This window comes from Pygoscelis adeliae, unplaced genomic scaffold (assembly GCF_000699105.1).
Source record: "Pygoscelis adeliae isolate BGI_AS28 unplaced genomic scaffold, ASM69910v1 Scaffold248, whole genome shotgun sequence".
NCBI lineage: Eukaryota > Metazoa > Chordata > Aves > Sphenisciformes > Spheniscidae > Pygoscelis > Pygoscelis adeliae.
In genome coordinates this window covers 2,480,678-2,485,841 of record NW_008825302.1, presented here as the reverse complement: position 1 = coordinate 2,485,841, position 5,164 = coordinate 2,480,678, and positions in this window count along the sequence as shown.

Here is a 5,164-nt window from a genome sequence, read left to right as displayed (position 1 = left end):
CTTGGCTCTGCTCAGCTCCGTCCCTTCACCAGATGGGTTCACACCACTCTTGTTCACCACCTTCCTTTTTAGTTTAGCACACCAATGCTGTCCATCTTTTCTGATTGTCTCCTGCCCCTCTCGTCTTCTGCCTAGCTGAAGTTTCTTGTGTTCACCTTTACAGTGTTCAACACAGTGTCCTGCTGCCCATATGTCGGCATTCGCTCCCTCCCTCCCACTGGCAGCAGTGTGCCAGGATGACCCCGCTCAGTGCTCCTGCAGCATCCCTCCTCTCCTGCTGTCGGTCCTTTCTCCATGCCACCTTTCGGGCAAGTGCTTTGCTCAGGTTTCATCTCTCTCCTATTCTTTCAGGTTTTTATCTGGAAACAGTGTCCCCCTGTTTACAGAAGAAATACTCCAACCAAAGATGTAAACCAGTATCTACCTCATGTTTTGTTGAAGTTGTCACTAGAAATGTGAAGTATTCCCTTTCTGAGCTCTCGGCTATCTATTTTCAAGTGTGATATCCTTAGGGCAAACATTAGGTCTGCTCTGTGGAGTTCTGCCCAGTTTTATTACTATAACAAAGAAGAACTAGCAGACAATAATGTAGCTTTATTTTCAGTTCTCGCTATGCTGCCTCATATAGGCAGAACAATACCTCAGTCTTTTTTCTTTTTATTTCCTTTAAGTACACAAACGTGTATGTCCATGCATACCTATGTGCAGCTGCAGTGGTGATCTGTTTTGGTATTTGCAAGAAGAAAGGCCAGAGCAGGAACATCTGATCTTGATTTCAGGAGACCAGTGCTTGACTGCTTGCTCTGAACAATAGGATGCAAAATGCCAGCTCTGTTCTCCGCTCTCCTTCTTGCGATGTTAAAGAGGAGGAGCATCCCTTATTGCTCAGACCTCAACGCCTGGCTTTTTGTTCCCTGTTTGGTGGCATTAAGTGACCATCACATTTATTTTGGGTTTTTTTGCATAGCTGTATTGGCTAAAATACAGCTTTCCAGGTATAGACTGGAAAGCAAGTGGCTTTCCAAGACTTTAATATTGTCAGTGCCTTATCTACATGAAAATCTAGATGATCACAAAGCTTTAAGCCTCATCAATTCCATCTGATTTCTCAGCATTATTATTCACTGGCTTTTATGTCATGAAAAATATATTTCCATCAAAACGGAAGGGAGGACCTCTAGCTTTTGAGATCTGGCAAAGCTTAGCTAGCATGACAATTTGCTTTGGGCCTGTAGAGGTGCAGTAATGAATCTTTTAATAGCTCCTGTTCTGCTGCCTTGTCCTTACTGAGAGTAAAAAGATGTCTTTGAAAACATCCCCGTTTATTATAATGGCTCATGAGTGAAGAAAAAGAGGATGAAATTAGGCCCTAGTGTGTTGTTGCTTTTTTGGAAGAAACATTCCCAAAAAATAGGTGCTGGGGAAAAAAAAAGCATACATGGTGAATTCTGACTTTGTGAAAATCTAGAGTAGGAAGACCTGATATGTTCTTACCTTGATAAAAAGGCAAACGATGGCCCCCAAAGATCCCCAAACACTTTTTACAGGTATAGACCAGCAAAAAACTGCCTCGTCTTGGTGTCTCTGTGATCAAGCTGGCTTCCAGTCGCAGAGCAGATTGTCCCATGCTGCTTCAATTTATCCCTCTAGGTCTTTGTGGTGGCTGTGTGTGTTTGTTTGGTGGGCGGACTTTTCTTACCTGTCTGCCTTCCTGTTTTGAACAGGGAAAATTTCAATAAGTTAATAATATATATATTTGTAGTAAAGAAACACACCTTAAATGTATTGGTTAGTGTAATTGAAACCTTAGCAGTCTAATCAAAGAATTATTTTTAATGATAGCAGAGAAATAAAGAAAAGGAAAACGATTACTACTGCAAGAGAAATGGTGCACTCGCCTTTCTCCTGCTCCTCGGAGTCCTGTGGGTTCAGTCTAGGGGGGCTGCACTACGGAAGCTTGTCAGCATCCCAGGCTCTATGCATGTACTTGTGATGGTGACGATTTCTTTCTCTTCTCTTCAGGGTCCAGCTGGAGCTATTTTTATTCATTTCCTACCATGCTTTTGCACTTTCGTCTTCCTTAGTTGGTCTGTGACTGTGTGGAGTGCTGCCGCCTGGAGCCTCAGCACTGAGATGACCTGAAGGATGAGTCCTTCAGTGATGCTGGGGGAATGTCTGGACTGCTCCGGCGTGGTAGGGTAGATGTGCTCTTTGTAACTCCTCACCCCCAAGCAAGCAGTGACTGGCAATCGGGCAGGCTGTGGCTCAGAAAGGTTCCTGCCAGGTCTCCTGCAGAGCCTTGGACTTAGGGTCAGGCAAAGTGCTTGGAAGAGGATGTTCTGGCACAGACAGCTGAGGACAGCAACTGGTTAAAAATTTGCTAAGCAACAGAACTCTCATTTCATTCTCTTAGAAAAGGAACGTTTTCCTTCTTGCTTTTGATTTCCTTTCCCCCTCCGCCCTGGATAGCCAAGTCTCAGTGTCTCATGAACTGCTTTAAAAATCAGAGAGAGCTGGAAGAGAGGGCAAGAGCCTGTAGGTAGCTCTCATGGTGCATGGGCAGCTTCTGCAAGGGGGCTGTCATATCAGTGCCTGTGCAATTGATGCAAAATTCATGTCTCCCACTCCCTCCCCCCCCAGCTGCCATCCCTCATGGAGGAATCCATGCCCAGGGTATCACAGGAGCGACTGTGTTTGTGCTGCTGGGGGGACCCAGCTTGTTGCCATGGCTGGAGGTGGTTTTGTGCCAGAGCACTGAGTGGTAATTGGGCCGGTGTTGGTGGGTCCTAATTATGAACATCTGACCAGGCTACAGTTGAGTGGACACAGCTGAAAGCAGGAGCCCTGGCATTTCCATGTCCGTACTCATGTGGCATCGTCCCAGCTCCCAGCCTGCTACTTGTACGCTTTCAGTTGCTTGTCGGAAGGGCTCTCTTTACATATCGGCCTCAAGAAAAACAGTAGCTGCTCGGGCGAACAGAAAGTCACCTCTGCCTTAAAGTGAAGCACTGCTTGTTGGGTAAATGTAAAATGCTTCCCTGAAACAAGTGTTAGTTACTGGAATATGAGAGATGAAATTCCTTTAATTTTAAGCACGTAGAACGAAACTCTGGCCAATGCTGCCTAGGTCTCATCCCTAAAATACCCACAAGGGAAAAGGAGTCAGTCACTTCCAGCTTTATTTAGGCTTTTAAAAGCAGAACCTACCTGGAATCACTCAAAGCTGATAGATACAGAGTGAATGACAAAGGCTTGCTATAAACAGGCAGTTTTCAGGTTTTATTTGTGTTCCTATTATACAAATGCTCATTGCTGTACTTTGGGAGACAAAAAAAATACATAAGAATGAATTTCACCAATGTCCTAAGTTTTAAAATCTGGATATGTCTGAGGCATTCCCTTGCTAGTCCTACAGATCGACGGTGCCAGCTTTGCCTTGTAGGAAACAATGGCTGAAAAATCAGAGATTGCGTCCCTAGATACTGTGCTTTGGGAGGGTATTTTCTCCTGGCAATGGTTCACACTTCTGCATGACGAAAAAACCGCCCTCCTCCTCTACTTTCCTGTGTATACCCACAAAAATACCAGAAATATGCAGTTCAGGATAGATTTAACACAGCTGTGGTCCAGCTCCATTTTGCACCAGTTGTTGTCTTTAGTGGGAAGAGGACCTGGTCCTGCGCCAGGGAGCAGAGCTGCACCAATTCCTGTGACCTTGCACCCAGGAGATTTCCATCTTGTATCAATATCAGCTAGCTGGTGATATGACTCCCTAATTGAAGATGCTGTATTTGCATATATTAAAAATAATGAACTACTTATTCTGACCAAACTTTCTGGTTGCATCCACCAAATAAGCAGCTACATCACTGCCAGTGTCTGTCTACTTTGCTCTGATGTTTCAGAGTCTCACAGATGCTTACTAAATGCAGTGATATAGCGTTAAGAGGTATAAAGAAATCGGGAAGAGGGTCAGTGAATAGTAGTAGGTCATGATTTTGTTAGTCAGTAGACAGAATTTATTACAATACAGTATATAGTAGTGGTAAAAGGATGGAATGGGGTTTAATCACTGGCAGACAATAATGATAGATTAGCGGTGACCTGTAGGGACGCATCTGCCCTGCTGATCTAGCTCAGGAGATCAGCACCCAGCACTGAGTGCTTGGCTGCCTATGTACACAGGCTTCTGTTGGGGCAGAGGCATACCCCGATGAATGCTTTTTGTGTGTTGCTGTATCTATGCGTGCCTAGTGTGTGTCTGCCCATTGCCTGCGTGAAGCACTCGCGGCCCTTTCCCGTGTGGGTTCTCCTCTCCTTAGCAGTGACTGCTCAGACAGTCAAGCAAGTCACCTGGTCCAAGTCACCTGTTGGGTGAACTTTTTGTGGGAAAGTGGATGGGTTTAGGCATGGCATAGACATCATGAAGCAGTACATGCCTTCAGCTGTGCAAGCAAAGGCTTCAGAACTGTGTTCAAATCGTGCCATGAGAGAGCCCCTCGATGTGCAGCTGCGGTATCTTGCTGCACTGGGAAGTGAGCAGTGGCTGGGCTCTGGAGCACTGCAAATCGATACTGGGGGCTGCAGTCAGATTCGGCACAATATAGTATCTCCTTTCCCTGAGGTACTTTTGATCCTCTGATAGCAGCTCTTACCCAGGATGCTGGCTTAGGTACCCATGCAGCCAGGACTGTGCTTTTCACCATCACAGTCAGAGCTCAGTCTTCATCTTACCTTTAACAGAAATATTCTAAAAAATATTCAGCTCCTCAGATACAGGGTGACCATCAACACTTGTTACATATCAAGTATTATCTCTTAGGTTGATAAATTTGGATGGTCATCTTTGGGGAAAGAGAATTCCTGCCTGCTATGGCAAATACCCTAATTCATTAGTGTTTACGATGCTTCTGTTCCTCTGAAGTCTTGATTTTCAGCTGTGAGAGAAAGTGGCTGCTTTTGAACTGGTTGTTGTGGTTTAACCCCAGCCAGCAACAACACCCCCTCCCCGCCCCAGGTGGGATGGGGGAGAGAATCAGAAGAGTAAAAGTGAGAAAACTCGTGGGTTGGGATAAGGACAGGTTAATAGGTAAAGCAAAAGCAGTGTGTGCAAGCAAAGCAAAACAAGGAATTCATTCGCTACTTCCCATGGGCAGGCAGGTGT